This window comes from Camelus ferus, chromosome 5 (assembly GCF_009834535.1).
Source record: "Camelus ferus isolate YT-003-E chromosome 5, BCGSAC_Cfer_1.0, whole genome shotgun sequence".
NCBI lineage: Eukaryota > Metazoa > Chordata > Mammalia > Artiodactyla > Camelidae > Camelus > Camelus ferus.
In genome coordinates this window covers 89826313-89843304 of record NC_045700.1, presented here as the reverse complement: position 1 = coordinate 89843304, position 16992 = coordinate 89826313, and the positions used below count along the sequence as shown (strand labels likewise).

At 45.7% G+C, this 16992-nt stretch overlaps 1 protein-coding gene across 1 annotated transcript in view; it reads left to right on the top strand.

Moving 5' to 3' along the window:
• The first annotated feature begins 1386 nt into the window (after positions 1-1386).
• The window catches only part of GPR55 (G protein-coupled receptor 55), a 43190-nt gene continuing 27584 nt past the window's right edge, over positions 1387-16992 (top strand). Inside the window, exon 1 of the mRNA XM_032480458.1 lies at positions 1387-1587. The gene's annotated coding sequence lies outside the window, so the exon portion shown is untranslated. The remainder of the gene's footprint in view (positions 1588-16992) is intronic.

The window sequence follows — 16992 nt, the reverse complement described above, 5'->3', positions numbered from 1 at the left end:
CTCTCTCTTCTCTTCCTGGTAGTCCCATTATAAGCATGGTATACCTTTTGCAATTGTCCTTTTGTTCTTGGATAGTGTCCTATTTTCTTCATTCTCTTTCCTGTTTGCATTTCATTTTGATTGCTAGTATTTCTTTTTGATTATTTCTTAGAGTTTTCATCCCTTTGCCTTCATTGCCCATCTGTTTTATATGTATCTACTCTATCAAAGCCCTTAACATATTAATCATAGTTATTTTAAGTTGTCTCTCTGATAATTCCAAAATATGTGTCATTTCTGAGTCTGGTTCTGTTGCTTGCTTTCTCCCTTCAAACTGAGTATTTTGTTGCTTTTTAGCATGCCTTGTAATTTATCATTGAAAGCTGGATGTGACGTCTGTGAGCTAATCAGGACCTGAGGCTTTCAGTGTGTGGTTTTCTGTTAATCTTTCTAGGATCTGGGCTACGTTTAATATTTGCTGTAGCCATAGTTGACAGAGACTTCAGTTTCCTACTTTTATTTATTTTTTTCTCCTCTGCTATTTTGGGGTTTCCCTAAGAACTCCATTTTAAATAGAGTCTGTGTCTTGCAGCTCTCTCAGTTGTAATTTACTTCTATTATACTGGAGTTTGTTGATGTGGTGACAAGTGTAGTGAGTTGAATAGTGTTCCCTACAATTTCACGTTCGCCTGGAACCTCAGAATGTGACCTTATTTGGAAATAGGGTCTTTGCAGATGTGATTTGTCACATTAACAAGGTCATACAGGATTAAGGTGGGCCCTAAATCCAATGATCAATATTTTTATAAGTAGAGGAGAGGACACACAGGGATACACACAGACACACAGAAAGCAAGCATATGATGACAGAGGCAGACATTGGAGAGATGCAGTCACAAGCCGAGGAATGCCAAAGATTGCTGACAGCCACCAGAAACTAGGGAGAGGCTTCCCTAGAGCCTTCAGACAGAGCACGGCCCTGCCAGCACCTTGATTTTGGACTTGTAGCCTCCAGAACACTGACAGAGTAAATTTCTATTGTCTAAGCCACTCAGTTTGTGGCACCTCGTTACAGTAGCCCTAGGAAATTAACGGAGTTAGGCATTGGAGGGGGAACAGTCTATGATCTTATGATTGAATCTCAGGGGGCCGCAGATCCTGGGCTTGACCTTCAGAAGCATTTCTTCCTCTTTTTCTCCCTTCTTTTCTGTACGTGGGACTGAAGTCTGGAGGGGGCTGGAGCGGCCTTGTTGCCCTTCCGCCAGGGCAGATAAGGTGCTGATAAAACTGTTTCCCTTGATGGAGGGCCTTTGTTAAGGAGAACAGAATGCTCTGGGTTTTCAAAATGGTTACATGCCCCAAGTGTATTTTAGAAGGTTACTTTTCTCCTCCCCTTCCCTGAAGGCACAGGGATTTCCTCTTCACCTTCACAGTGAGAACCTAGTGGGGCTCCTGGAGGTAAACCCCAGGAAAGTGAGGGGCCTCCCTAAGACTGGAACCCCAGGAGTTTTTAACTCTCAAGCTGGTCCACACCCAGCTTCCAGAGATCCATCTAATCATTTAAGTGCTCCTGCCCATTGCTGGCTCCGGTGACGGCATCTGCTCCTGGTAAGTAGTGATGCTTTGTGTTCACCTGTCTCTCTGGGGCGATGGTTTCATTTCGGGGTGGTGGCTTACCCTGCGACCTCAATTCTCCAATTAATCTAAGAAAAGAAGTTGATTTTTCAGTTTATTCAACTTTTTTCATGTGAGGATGGAAGTAACGACTTCCAAGTCTTTACGTGTGAGAGGGGTCTTATGGTGTTTTTTTGTCATTCAGACTTGTACATAGTTTTGTATTACGATTCAATCTCCCTACTAATTCTTCTTTTTTCCTTTTTAAAGGCCCCCCCCCCACCTCTGCTGCACACTATAGGAAAACAGACATGGAATAACAAAAATTAAAAAAAAAAAGGGGAAAATTACAGAGGTCCAGAATCTTATAAAATCTCTCAGAGCAATGACTTTCTGGTCTGTGATTCTGACTTCCCTTCTAGAAATTTCTTAATAACCCAAGTTACCTCTCCTGCATCTGACCTTGGTGGATGATGGTCACTGCTCTCACTCTGCCACCAAAGCAATTCTTATCTTGTCCTTCTCAAAAATTGTTCCTTGTGTGTTTCCTTGTCTTGCTGTTACTTTGTAAACAATCTAAGGTCCTAGGCTCAGTCTTCTCTGCCCTTGACAGCTGTCTGCAGTTTTGCACAAAGCCAGTCTGTGATTAGGACTCTGGGAAAGTGGATTGTTAGTTGAACTGGATTCTTTTCCCCAGTTGGTTTGGTGTAGAATGAATCATATATATTGCTGAATGACCACTTACTATCACATACGGCCAGGCATGCACCCATGTGTCTGTCCTGTGAGCCTCATGGTATTAGGCACAGATGTCCCCTAGGAATCTGAACAACCTTCAGATCCTTTTTGAATGACTCTTTTTGAATCTGACAAGTAGAAATCTGTCCAAAAAGTCAAAGCATGTTTGTTATAGAAAACTTGGGAAATACAACCAAGTATAAAGAGGAAAATAAAAATGATCTATCATCCTACAGTCATTATTTTGGTACAATTTCTCTGACCTTTTATTTCACGGTACTAATAATCAGGGGAAAGAAAGATGAATTCCCTAGAAATCAACAAAAATGAAGTATTACTATTGCTGTGATTGTTATATATAAAACAAAAAGGGCTAACACAGTGGTTTAGGAATGAGGCTGGACAGGAGCAAAGCCTTTTCAGCTGATGTGTCTAGGGTCAAATCCCACATCTGTCGCTTACCTTGGGTAAGCTGCTTCTCTGTGATTCAGTTTCCTCATAGGGTGGTAGAGAGTAATTAAATGATCCAGTGTACATTAAACATTTAACACAGTGTTGGGAACAAAATGTTCAGTAAGTGGAGCAGCTGGAGGGAAAGAAGTGTGAGGAGATGGAAGTGGAGATTACATGGTACACCGTGCTCACCATTCTACTTCCAGTGGAAGATTTCCTGCTGTTTTAGATGTGATTTATGACAGCTAAAACCCGTATTCCAGCTTGTCTTCACAGAGAAATGCCAGTTAACAAATAAAAAAGGAATGATAGAATTAGATAATCACCATTTTGCCAAGACCTCTGTAATAACTGATCCAATCAATATCATCAACAGATGCTAAAGCCATTGGGTGAAGGGGTGTGGGGTACAGGGTATGTGCATAGTATCAAAGGTTCACTTCACAGATTATGTATTAATTACAGTAAAGACATCTGTCAGACATCACCTTAATTAAAGGATCAAAATTAGATTCATAAATAATGGGACAAGCTACTATTATGTGCTTCCTGATGTGAATAATTAGGAAGGACACAACATCACCTAAGTAGTATTCTTGCCAAAAAATAGTTAATCTGAATTGCATCAATGGGAAGCAAGTAGGCAAGTACAGATTGGGGAATAGTCCGTAAGACTTTTAAAAAATGTCAATGTCATGAAAGACAAAACTGGTGGGGAGACAGCACTAGAAAAAAATATATACTAAATAGTCAAATACAACGTGCGAAACTTGATTGGATGTAGGATAATAAGTTTTCTTAAAGGATATAAAAACATTTTGGAAATACTTGGAGAAATTTGAATAGGAACTGTTTATTAGATAATATTATCATGTCCATGTTAAATTTCATGGGTGTGGTGATGGTATTGTGGTTATGTAAGAGAGTATCCTTTTTTCTAAGTAGATGCAGGTGAAATAATTAGGGTGACAGTAACCTTACGTTTGCAACTTTCTTTCAAATGGTTCAGCAAAAAAGGCATGTATATACATAGATATGTGGGTATGTGTATATATATATATATATATAATTTGTAAAGGGTAAATGGGTGTTTATTTAATTGTCTTTCAACTTCTCTGCAAGTTTGGTCTTTTAAAGAATAAAAAATTGAGGATAAAATCCAGCTTTCAGATGAATGCTGGGGTAATGCTCCCCACTAGCCTAGATATTGGGACTCCCTTCTAAGGAGAATTAGAGAGGCTCTGGCTTAAATACATTGACACAATCTTTTCTGGTTGCATTTTACTGTATGCCTTCTTTATGGCTATCTGGTCTACCACGGGGAAGTGTACTCATTCTCTACACTTGAATTGTTTTTGGTTTTGCTTTACAGTTCTAAGAAAATTCCCGTTGAGCTGATGTGTAATAGGCCCCTGAGTAGTGATACTACTAATGTGCTACTCAAGTTAGATGCTGGGAGTGTCTTGAACAGGCCAAAGAGAAAGTAGAGTGAGAGAGCCTGTGTTTACGTTGCGGGAATTTCAGAGTTACGTAGAGAAAACAAGTAGTCTGGGTGAAAGCCACTTTCTTTCCTAAGAACATGGGAGCCATTGTCACACATGACCATGACAAGCACTCAGATCTGTTATCACATCAGGGAAACACAGAATGTAAAAAGTTAAGATCTTTTTACTGGGTCATCCCTAAAGAAGTAACAGGTAATCATTAGACAACTTACAGTGTGGGGTGGTTTGTATTGTCTTAAATAAGCTCAATAGTGGACTGCGAATTATTCTTTTCTTTGCCACTCAAAGCAGAAGCAGATTACTATTTCACAGAAAGGATGAGTGAGTTAGGATGCCAACTCTTGGGGACAAATGAAATTACTGTCATATAGTAATCGGTAAGAAGGATGAGGGGATTTCAAAAGATGAATTTGTTACAAAACGCAGTTGCATCAAGGGATGGCCCGTAGGTTTCTTTTCACCTGCCTGTTCCACTTGTCTGATGTGACTGCTCGGAGGACTGTGTTAGGAGGGATTCCTGACTCAGGGAGAAAGAGGACAGTAATGGATTAGCAATGTCTCTGTTTTGATTTTTTGAGAGAGTGTGAATGGCAAGCATATCACATTTGCCTGTCTTTGAATTCCCATCACACGCTCAATTGGATGCTTGAAAAACTTAAAAAGGCATTAATTACAGTAAAGTTTATAACAATAGCTAATATTTATAAAGCACTTACAATGAGCCAGACGGTAATCTAAGTGCTTTGCATGTATTAACTCATTTAATCCGGACAACATTTCATTGGGGTAAATACTATTTTTTATCATCCCCATGTAACAAACAAGGAAATGAAGTTGCCTTCCTCAGGGATTTGCTCACCTCCGGATGGTCTTTTCTGGTCATTGGATTTCAAATTTCACCCTGTCCCTGTCACTCCCAACCCCCCTTCACTGCTTTATTTTCTCCTCGGTACCTGTCACCACTTGACTATCTATATATGTTAGTATGTTTCCTTCCCATTAGGATGTAAGCTCCTTAGGGCAGGGATTTTTGTTTATTTTGCTTCCTGCTATATTTCTAGGAACTTTCCCAACAGGATTCACTGGCATTTAGCTGGTGCTCCATAAGTACTTGTGGAGTGGGAGAATGAGGCTTAGAGGAGCTAAGCACTTTACCAGAGGTCGGACAGCTACTTAGTGGTGAAAGGTGGGTATGGGGGAGATCTCATGGTTGTCGTCTGTCAGGAAGTTGAAAAGGATGCCAAAAAAAAAAAAAAAAAAAAAAAGCAAAAGCCCCAGAAACTACAGAGTACCTGAATTTTACAGATTTTGAGAGTAAAGGAGAAAGGGAGCAGTTAGTCTTCAAGCCGAAGCAGCTTCCAAGTGGAGCCTGGAGGGGCGCCCTGGGTGTGAGGAGCCTGCTGGGATGGAGATGAAAAAACAAAGCCTACCTCCCAGAGGGGTACCAGGGCCATTCCAGGGTCCAGGCTGGCCACAGCTGCACCCCTCCCTCCAAGCATTTTTTGTCTCTAGAACAAACTGGGAGACGTTGTCAGAGCACAGAAATTACTAAGAGGCCTCTACCAATGATGTGAAAAGAAGGGAAGACTGTTGTCCGAAAGCTGTTTTAAAATCAACAGATAATGGACCATCAGAGAGTTAAGCTGGGTCCCCCTGAGGAGACAGAATGGCTCCTGGGCCACGTCACTGTGGAAACACTGAAAAAGGACTATTAAGGATAAGGTGTTGGCAGTGCTGCCTAAGCTCTGTCAGGGATGGGGCTGCAGGGTGGGGGAGACCAAGCCTGAGGACTGCACACAGCCAACCTGATGCGAGGGGCAGCTGCTATGGACGTGATGGTGGGGCTGTGTAGCTGCGGCCGTGAAGCATTCAAGTCACAGAGCTTGCTCAGAAGCCTTCTGATTATGATTTGGTTTCCTGGGTATCTTGATTCAACAGTTATCTCTATTAATCAGAAGTTAGCGGCCCACAGCCTTGGGACCTGTGGTTCTCAGAATGAGCATGGCTAATGTGAGTGCACTCCATGAGACCCACCTGACAGATCTCCCAGACCAAGGACCCGCCCTGGGAATTCCCCAGGGGCAGGTGGTTCCAGGAGACCTGGGGGACTGCCAGCCCTCTCTTCTGGTCATTGCAGATTCACACTTTCCACACTTGTGGTCTTTGACAAGACCTACACTGGACATATGCATCCTGGATGTTTACAGCCTTTACGCTCCCGGCTGATCCTGCCTCTTAAGTCCCTCATTATAACCCCAGGGACCCAAGACTGGCAGACTTTTACCAGGTTCTCTTCTCCTGATAGTGTCTGGGAAGCTGTATTACTTCCCTGTGGCTGCTGTAACAAACGACTATGTATTGAATGACTTAAAAGAACACATACTTATTATCTCACAGTTCTATAGGTTAGAAGTCCAGCACAGGTCTCACTGGAATAAAATTAAGATGTGACAGGCCTGCATTCCTTCTGGAAGTTCCAGGACAGAACCTATTTCCTTGCCTTTTCCAGCTTCCCGAAGTTGCTCTGCTCTCAGTCCTTGGCTCATGGCCTCTTCCTTCATCTTCAAAGCAGTGTGTTGAGTTCTTCTCCCATCATATCCCTCTGACTTTCTCTTCTGTCTCCTTCTTCTACTTTGAAGACTCCTGTGATTGCATTGGGCCCACCTGGATAATCCAAGATAATCTCCCAATTTTTAGGGCAACTGATTAGCAACCTTAATTCCATCTGTAACCTTAATTCCCCTTGCCACGTACCTTAACATTCACAGGTTCTGGGAATTAGTATGTGGACATTATTGGGGGAGCAATTATCCTGCCCGCTCCAGAAGGCCTGAGGAAGGCTCCAGGACCCACAAAACCTCCCTGGTTGCTGCTGATCAGCAGCATCTTAGCCAGCATCTCTCTTTCCTCACCTCTGGCCACCTCAGAACTAGCTTCCCTGGGGTCCCCATTCTGCCCGAGCCACTGCACCCCAAGTGTGGGCCTAGGCATCACCCTAATTCCCCAAAGCCCAGTTCAAACAGGATGAAAAATATCAATGTAACAACTGGCACCAGAAGTCCTCTTAGCCAAGGAAACATCTTGAGATCTGTTAGGGCAGAAGGTGAGACTTAAAGGTATAGGAGTTGGCATGAACCTGGGCCACAACTCAGAGGCTTCAAGTGCTCTGTGGGAGGTAAAGTGGAGAGAGAGAGAAAGGTCAGGAAAGCAGTAGGGTGAGAGGAGCCTGCCAGGAAGAGGCTGGGGTCCGAGTAGGGGCAAGCCTGAGGCTGTTCCCTGGGGACAGGGTTGCTGTGGGCCAGTTTGGCTGTAGATAAGCTGAAGGTTGTATTTCTGTGACATGAATCCTCTTGTCTCCTTGCAGCCCCTCAGTTAAAAATATTCGCAGAACACTCATGACTGCCTGTGCGCAGGGGTCTTGTTGGAACTCTGGGAAGAGGCTGACAGCATGGTGGCCAGAGGATGCCATGGAGACATCAGCCAGCCTTGCCCTGGGAGCTGGCAGAAAACTTGGGAGGGCTTTGAATCTCCTCAATCAATGGAATAGGACATCCCAGGGAGGGCTTTGTCCTTCTCCCGCCCCTTGAGGTCCAAGTGAGCCAATCTCGTCTAGAGCTCAGGGGGTGGTAAGACTGCAGCTGTCTTCTGGATCTCATAGCTAAGCCCAGGCTGTTCCTTTTAATCACATGTTACTAAAGCCTTGAGGATAACAGGCGAGCATGCCAACATGGAGAACACTTAAAGTGGTCACCCGGTTTGCCAGCTCCCGGCTACCCAAGTGGTGCCTTCTCCAGGCTCCCCACTCTCTGCAGGTCCCTTCCTTCATCTTTAAAGCCAGCCTACTGGCCTACTGCCTTCTGGAAGATTTGCCTTTGACCATGTCATTTCTACCTGAAGTCCAGTAACCCCCTTCCTCCCCAGTTTAATCTTCTCTGGGCTGAGACAAAAGTGGAAAAAAATTCCTTCTTACTCTCAATTCTCAGGATCTCTGGCAACGTCAACTTGCAGGTGGCACAAAGTAGACCTGATAGACATCTACATTCCTCTGGCTCAAAGGGTAGTCTATTTTTAAGACTCTTGATCAGTTTGCCAAATTGCATTCTAGAAACTACATGATATCTTTTTTCCCTAGACTTCAGCCAACACTAAGAATTGTCATTTAAGAAATCTCTGCCAATTTGATAGGAAAAAAAACTTCATTTTCATTTTCAGTTCTTTGATTACGTGTGAAGATGTGTTTTAAAAATATGCATACTACTCTTTTGAATAGGATGAGTAATAACGAAAAGCTGATCTCAAATGTCACTAAGTCTCTATTTAGATATAAGAAAAAATTTCAGTTCATACAAAGAAGGGAAGGTGTTGTTATTTGTGCAACTTTTGTTATGAGCATTGAGGCTTGGGGAGGGGAAAGGAGAAAAACAAGAGAAAAGCTGGCAAAAGGGAAAAGGGAAGAGCAGAAGAAATAAAAGTGGGGAAGAAGAGCCAAAAAGGAAAAAAATGTAGAATTTCTTTGCATGTTGTCCCAGGTAGCTTGCCGGGGACTTATCGGTGGTGGTCAAGACTGGCCCCGCTCAGCTACCCCTGCACACTGAACATCGCGTACAGACCCACGGTTCTCAAGCTATGAGACCTCAGGACCCCTTTACATTATTAAAAAATTATTAATGGCCTCCTCCAAAGCGTTTATTTAAATAGATAATACCTATCAGTATTTTTGATATTAGAAATTACAACAGAAAGATTAAAAATATTTACACATTTTTATGAAAAATGATTTTATTTTCCAAAACAAAAAAACTAGCGACAGGCATTATTTTTACAGTTTCTCAAACCTCTCTGATGGCTGGCCTTTCCCGTCTGCTTCCGCCTCAGTCTGTTATGGCACCACTCATCACGTAGCCTCTGGAAGACTCCACAGCACACTCACGAGAGGAAGTGTGTGTGGAAAAAGCTAGTAACGTCTTAGTATTATCACGGAAATAGTTTTGACTTTGTGGGTTTCCTAAAAGTGTCCCAGGACCCACTGCCACCCCAGGGGTGCCTGGACCACATTCTGAGAACCACTGATCCAGGCAAGGGGGATTGATTTGACCCCTCTTCCTCTTCTCCAGGAGGGGATATCTAAAAATATGTATAAAGGGTCATAAAAACATTAATGACCTTTGACATCATGATTCCCCTATTGGGGATGTATATTTAAGGCAATAACCTCCAAAGAAGGAAGAACTGCCTAAATGATCTACAATTGAAGAATGGTTAAATAAATGCTGGTATACCCACTTAATAGAATATTTAGTGGTTTAAAAATTATAATTATGGGGCAAATGGCCAAGTGGGTGGAGATGGTAGAGTAAGAAGAGCCTGAGCTCGCCTCCTCCCACAGGCATGCCAAAGTTACAGCTGTTTACACAGCAAACAGCAACGAGAGTGACCTGAAGACTAACGGAGAAAAATTTCCACAACTAAAGACATAAAGAAGGAACCACAAAGAGACGGGTAGGAGGGGCAGAGACACAGTATAGTCAAGACCCACACCCCCAGCTAGGTGACTGACCCACAAGTGGGAGGATAATTACAATTGAAAAAGTTCTCCTCAAGGAACGAGGCATCCAAGCCCCACATCAGGCTCCCCAGCCCGGGGATCTTGAATTGGGAAGATGAGCCCTTAGAATGTCTGGCTTTGAAGGCCAGCAGCACTTGTGTACAGGGGAGCTGGGAAGCTGTGGACTCTGGTCTTAACGGCTGCACACAGAATCTCACACCCTCTGAGACCCAGCAGAGGCCATAGTTTGAAAGGAGCCTGGATCACAGGCCCTTGTTGACCTTGGAGAGCCTCCCAGAGAGGCAAAAGGCAACTGGGCTCCCCTTAGGGACATAGATGCTGGCAGTGGCTATGTAGGGGAGGTCAGTCTACCATGAGGACAATGGTGCTGCTGGCAAGGGCCACTTAGGAGCCCTCCCTCTAGGCTATTAGCCCTGGTGACTTACCTGCCACCCAGCCAGTTGGCACCACTCTTGGTACTCCCCCAGTCCAGTCAGCCAGCAGCTTGGGGGTTCAGCCTTGCCCACCAGCAGGGCAACACTAGCTGTGGGCCTCCCTAAGCCCCCTAGCCAGCTGCCCTGGGACCTGGCTCCACCCACCAGCAGGCCAGCACCAGACCTGGGATCTCCCAGGCCCCACAGTTAGCTGTACCGGGGCCTGGCCCAGCCCACCAGCAGCTGGTAGCCCTCTGCATGAAGCAGGGCCTGGCAGCCAGCTGCACTGGGGGTCAGTCCACCCACCAGCAGGCCCACGGTAGTCAGCCCTGCTACAACAGAAGTGTCCATACAGCCCACATAAGGGGAACCCCTAGAGCACACAGCTCTGCTGACGAGAAGGGAGTATGTTGCTAGACCCTATAGGATGACTCCTACAAAAGGCCACTTCTCAAAAATTGGGAAACATAACCAACCAACCTAATACATAGAAATAAAAACAGAGAATTAGACAAAATGAGGTGACAGAGGAATATGTTTCAAATGAAGGAAAGCTAAAACCCCAGAAGAACTGAGAAATGAAGACAAGCAATCTACCCAATAAAAAAATTAAGGTAATGATCATAAAGCTGCTGAATGAATTCAGGAGAAAAATGGATGAACATAGTGATAAGTTTAACAAAGAGAAAAGACAGAGAAGAACCAAACAGAGCTGAAAACAAAAACTGAAATAAAAAATACACTAGAAGGAATCAACAGTAGATTAGATGACACTCAAGAATGGATCAGCGAACTGGAAGACAGAGTCTTGAAAATCACCCATGCTGAACAGAAAAAGAAAAAAGAATTTTAAAAAATGAGGACAGTTTAAGAGACCAATATGACAACATCAAGCATACTAACATTCACATTTTAGGGATCCCAGAAGGAGAAGAGAGAAAGAAAAGGGCATAAGAAGACATAATAGCTGAAAACTTCGCTAATCTGGGGAAGGAAACAGATAAATCCAGGCCCCAAGCGAGATGAACCCAGAGATCCACACCAGGACACATTGTACTTAAAATGACAAAAATTAAAGCTGAAGAAAGAATCTTAAAAGCAGTAAGAAAAAAACAGCATGTTACACACAAGGGAAGGAACGCTCAAGAGACCATCAGCTGACTTCAGCAGAAACTTTGCTGGCCAGAAGGGAGTGGCATGGTATCTTTAAAGTGATGAAAAGATAAAACCTACAACTCGAAATACCCTACCTGGCAAAGCTATGATTCAGATTTGAAGGAGCAGTAAATAGTTGTGTATTTTTTGTTTTGTTTTGTTTTTGAGAGACAGAGTTTTACAGAGAAGCAAAAGCAAAGAGAGGCTGTACAAGAAATATTAAAGGGATTTCTCTAAGTGGAAAAGAAAAGATCACAACTAGAAATATGAAAATCATGAAAGGAAAAATCTCATTGGTAAAGCCAAATATATAATAAAGGTAGCAGATCAACCACTTGTAAAACTAGTAGGAAGGTTAAAAACGAAAGTAGTAAGATCATCTGCATCCACTAAGGATATAGTGGGTATAACTAAAGGATGTGCAAAAGAAAAATATGTAAAATACGATGTCAAAAACATTAAATGTGGTGGGAGGGGAATAAAAATTCAAGGTTGTTAGAATGTGTTCAAACTTAAGAAATCATCAAGTTAAAATAATCATGTCTATATACATAAGTATTTAGGTTGCAATATATAAAGCTCATCTATACTAGATGCACATGCAAAAAAAGAGAAAGGAATCCAAACATAACACTAAAGATAGTCATCAGATCACAACAGAAGAGAGTAAAAGTAGGAAACAGAAAAGAACTACAAAACCCTGAAAACTATTAACAAAATGGCAACAAGAACATACCTTGTTAATAATTATTTTAAATGCAGATGGACTAAATGCTCCAATCGAGAGACATAGAGTGTTCCTTAAAAAACTAAAAATAGAGTCACCGTATGATCCAGCAATCCCACCTCTGGGCATGTATCTGGAGAAAACTCTAATTCGAAAAGAGACATGCACCCCAGTGTTCACGGCAGCACTATTTACAACAGCCAAGACACGGAGACCACATGGATGGACAAGGAGGGTATTATGCTAAGTGAAGTAAGTCAAAGTCAAATACCGTGTGATTTCACCTACATGTGGACTCTAAAAAACAAAACAAGTGATGAACACAACAAAACAGGAACAGATTCATAGATAACAGAGAAAAAACAAGTCGTTGCCAGAGGGGAGGGGGCGGGGGGATGAGTGGAATAGGTGAGGAAGACTAGAAGTATAAACTTCCAGTGAGAAAATAAATGAGTTGTGAGCATGGAATGTATAGCATAGGGAATATAGTCAATAAGATTGTTAAATAGATAAAAATATATATAATTATGAAGACTGTGTACCAGCATGGAAAGAATATACATGGCCCTGAGAGAAAAATGAAAATAATGAAGCAGACTCTTCACTGTGTCTGCCAGTCTCAGAAGACTAAACGCGGCAGACAAAGCCTCAGAGGGTGCACGGGAAAGTCAGTTCTTTCTGATGTACAGGTGCAGGATTATCAAAGCGTTCACTCTGTTCTTTTTGGGGGTTTTGTCCATGTTTATTTTAATGTTTGTTCAGTTTTTTTGGCAATAAGCCAAAATAAATTCTCTCTAATCTGTCCTGCTCCCCCAGGTCAGTGCGGTCAGGCAGGAGCAGAGAGGAGAGGTACCTTGGGGCTGGAGTCGGGGAAGAAGGAGGGGGTGGCGTGGAAGGAGGGGAGCCAGTCAGGGACGGATGCTTAGTGCTTCATCTCATTCCGTGGTGCCCTTTCAGTGGTGACGTGACAAGCCTTTGGTTAAACAGCTGTTATCAAAGGCTTTCCTGGAGATGACAGCAGACCACGTGGCGGGGGTGGGGGGCTGTGCTTCCCTTCACAAAGGGAAGGAAGAAGCTGCAGAGCCCCAGACATCTTGGAGAGAACCAGGTCCAGGGGGCCACACCATGTTTAAAGGAGCTGGGTGAGGGCAGCTGGAAGGCCCCCAATGCTGGGTAGCTCTTGGCCTGGAAGGAGCACAGACTACAGGACCGGGTGGGTAGTTTAGCGGACAGTCCCTGGGCTGGAGAGCCGGGACGCAGAGGACCACCTGGTCAGGACCAGGGCCAAGTCTGTGTTTAGGAAGCCCTCACTGGTAGCCGCGTGCAGGCTGCGACGGTTGGGGAGACTGGTTGATGCTGAACACAGTGGTCCTTAAAAGACAGCAAGCACTGAAGTCATCAAGTCCAGCAACAGACTCAGAGCCAGTGGGTAAGGGGTTCTAATCCCCCGAGCTGAAAATACAACCAAATCCCTAATCACACCTTGCAGTGAAATGCAGCCGTCTGTGACTGGGCATGAGCTCTCTGATTGTGCTCTAGCCCTTCGTATTGGAGCAGGTGTGGCCGGCTTACAACCCAGTTGCAGCTGACCGAGGCTTGGGTTGGCTGCTTCAGCACGCCTCACGATTTCCGTCTTCATCTGGCCTGTATCAGGGTCATTTCCTATCACTAGAATCAGCACTTTCATTTTTCCATTTTCCATTCACCGTCGTGAACCGTAAGGACTAACCTCAGTAAAAGTCCTATGACCAGCACAACTCGGGTGATACGGACCGAGAGGCAGATGCAGACAACTGTGGGCTGCCAGGCGGGTGCTCCGGGTGGTAGTTCAAAATGTTGATTTGGCGGCCAATGGATCTCTCTGGATTGTGGCCAAGGGTGATGGGGCTCTTAGAAAATTGAAGACACCAAAGTCAAACATGGGAAAATTGCCACTGGGTTAAGTGGACCGAAGTTCAGCATGAACCTTGGACAATTTTTATTTACTTTTGGGGGTTCACTAGAATATGATGTGACTAACATGTTCTGATTTCCAATTTGGGGGAGTGTCTCAAAGACTCGGTAGAGACCTGAAGAACCACACTGGGCAGCCACCTGCCATGGCCCTGATAGGCCCAGAGGTCCCCAAGGGTCTGATGGGCCAGTCCTTCTTGCTCCTGTCTTCATCAGAGCAGAAACTTGGCCCCCGCTGCAGCCTGGGCTGAGTGTGGGCTGCAGCAGGAACTCGTCCTGCCCCTTGGGGACCCCTTGCCCGCTGCCACAATAATCAACTTCCGCCAACCTTCTCACGTGGATTTCTCCCCCACACCCACTCCTGCTGACCGCAGCACATCTCAGCCTAACACTTCAAGGTGCAGCTCTTCAGTTGAGGACACTCTTTAATGCAACCACCGCTCAGTGTCATAGCTAAAAAAATTAAAATTCAGTCTTTAATAACACCTACCACCCAATCTATACTCAGATTTCTCCAACTGTCTCAAAAGTGTCTTTTCACAGCTGCTTTATTGGAATCAGGTCAGGACTCAAATGAGGGCATGCATTGCATTCTGTAAGTCACCCCTCCTTTCCTTTTTTTTTCTGTCTCTTTTCATGTCATTGTTTTGTTGAGGAAACTGAAATGTGTCTGGGAGGTACATTCTTCAAGTTCAGCAAGTAAGTGAAATCCTCTCCCTGGCACTCCTCCTCAAAATAAACTTCATACAGAAGGCAGCTACCTCCTGGAACTCACCTACTCTCTTTCAGTGTCTTTCTTTCTTTCTCAAATCCCAACCACCCCATCCTCCTTCCCCCCAGGCGGGTCTGTAAGGGCTTCCCTCTCCAAGCCCTGCTGTCCTTTTGCACAGCTCGTCTGAACCTCCCGGTCTTCTTTAGGGTTCTCTCTGCTTTGTCCCTGGCTGGGGTTTGTTACCACAAAGGAGAGCTCGAGCTCGAGGCCTGGGCCGGCAGGCTCACACCCTTACCCTTGGAGGCTGGGGTTCGGGGCAGGAATGAAGTTCCAGCAGCACAGAGAGAACAACACAGTGGGGACACCTGCTCCCGTTGCACAGGGCGGATCTGGGGGCCTCGTCGTGTGTGCAGACATCCGCCTTCTTCACCAGGCAGTGAGTGCCTGTCGTGGGGACGTGACTGACTTCCCTGCCACATCTGCAGGGCGGGGCCAGCACAGTGCTGGTCACTTGCAAGACATCGGGAAGGATTCTTTGTGAGCAGGGGCAGTGGTCCTGCTATGTCGTCTTTGGGACACTGGCCCGTGTCTGGGGAGTCATGATAAAGAGCCCCATGAAAAAAAAAAAAAAGAGCCCCATGTGCACTTGTGACAGAGCTTTCAGTTGTGTCCTTCCCACTCCTGAGAGCACCTCAGGCTCCAGCTAAAGCCGAACGTCACGCTTGACGTCGGTGCTGAGCCACTCTCAGGGGCTCCCACACGCATGATACTCGAGTTTTCACTCTGAGAATTTGTTCTCGTGCCGTGTCTCAGTCATCTCGCCCCAGAACTTTCCCTCTGAATAAACCAGCAGTGGTTCCTGGAATCCAAGTCCCCTCCAGTCCCCTCCGCGAGCTTCCCTCCAGACTTGTGGGGTTTGCCCCGGGACCTGAGTCTCCATGCTGGTCGGGCCGGTGCACATCTCAGTCCATGAATTCAGGACTTGATTGTTGTCTTGAGGGCCCCTCATCTTGGTTAACTCAGGATTTGCCTCCTCTTTCCCCAGGACTACACAAATGTGGGGACATGCTACATTGGGAGTGGGGTCAGCATCTGGTCCTTGGGGGCTTCTCTGGGCCACACTGGTCGACATCACCCAGGAGCCCTGGCCTGACATGGCTGGAGCATCACTAGAAGGGAGCCCAGAGATGAAAAGGAGATGATGGAGGGGGTATGAGAGGGTACGACACAGGGGCAGCTTGAAGGGGTTCAGGATCTCTTGGGCATTTGCTTGGCGACAATGAGGCGTCTAGAGGAGAAGGCATGAGGGACAGCTGGGCTTGAAAGTCACGTCCACTAATGCCCCAGAGACCCAGTTTCCTTGGTCCCTGTTGCTAAGCTCACAGAAGTTCCAGGAAAAATCAGTCACACGTGGGAGGGATACAGATTCACCCCTTTCCATATCAGGTTTGCCCCAGTCCAGTGTCTAATCTTAGGTACTTTCCATCACAAGATCCTTCCTGGGCTCCAGAAAGCAGCGGATGGACTCTGTCTTCCTGGAGACCTTTCTCACCTGCCAGTTCTCCCTGGTCTTCACTCCCCGGCCTGGGGAGGACGCCAGGGGGAGGAGGGGCAGCACCTGGCTCACCAGGTCGCAGCACAGAGCCCGGGGGTGAGAAGCCTTCCAGGCTCTTGCTTTCTGACCGACTCTCCGTTGCTGCCTCTGCTGCGGGGCCCATCTGGGTCAGGGATGCTCGGAGTTCGTGGCATTGCTGTTTGTTCTAGGAAACTCCTCAGCCCAAACGTCTCCCAGGCACCCGAGCTCAGGGGCTGGCTGAGCCTCCTGACCCTCCCACGGAGAGGCTCCTGGGAGGATGTGCCTAGGAAGGGTGGGGGGGCTGCTCCAGAGCACCAGCCAGCCAAGCTTTCAGGCAGTCTCCACGCGGGGTGGGGGTCTGCCTCATGGGCCGCCAGATGGGGCCTAACATGGCCAGGGGCAGGTTATAGAGGGGCCCCGTCCTGGGACAGACACACCCGGTTCCGACCCAGGAATGGCCTCTGATGGTCCCTGGCTAGACCTTGGTCTCCTCATCTCTACAAGGGGCACAGCTGTGCTGCAGGCAGGGCTTCCAGTCCTCTCTCTCAAGAATTCTCTGCTTTTGAGGTCACAAGGACAAATCCTAAGGGATGTGAAGCAG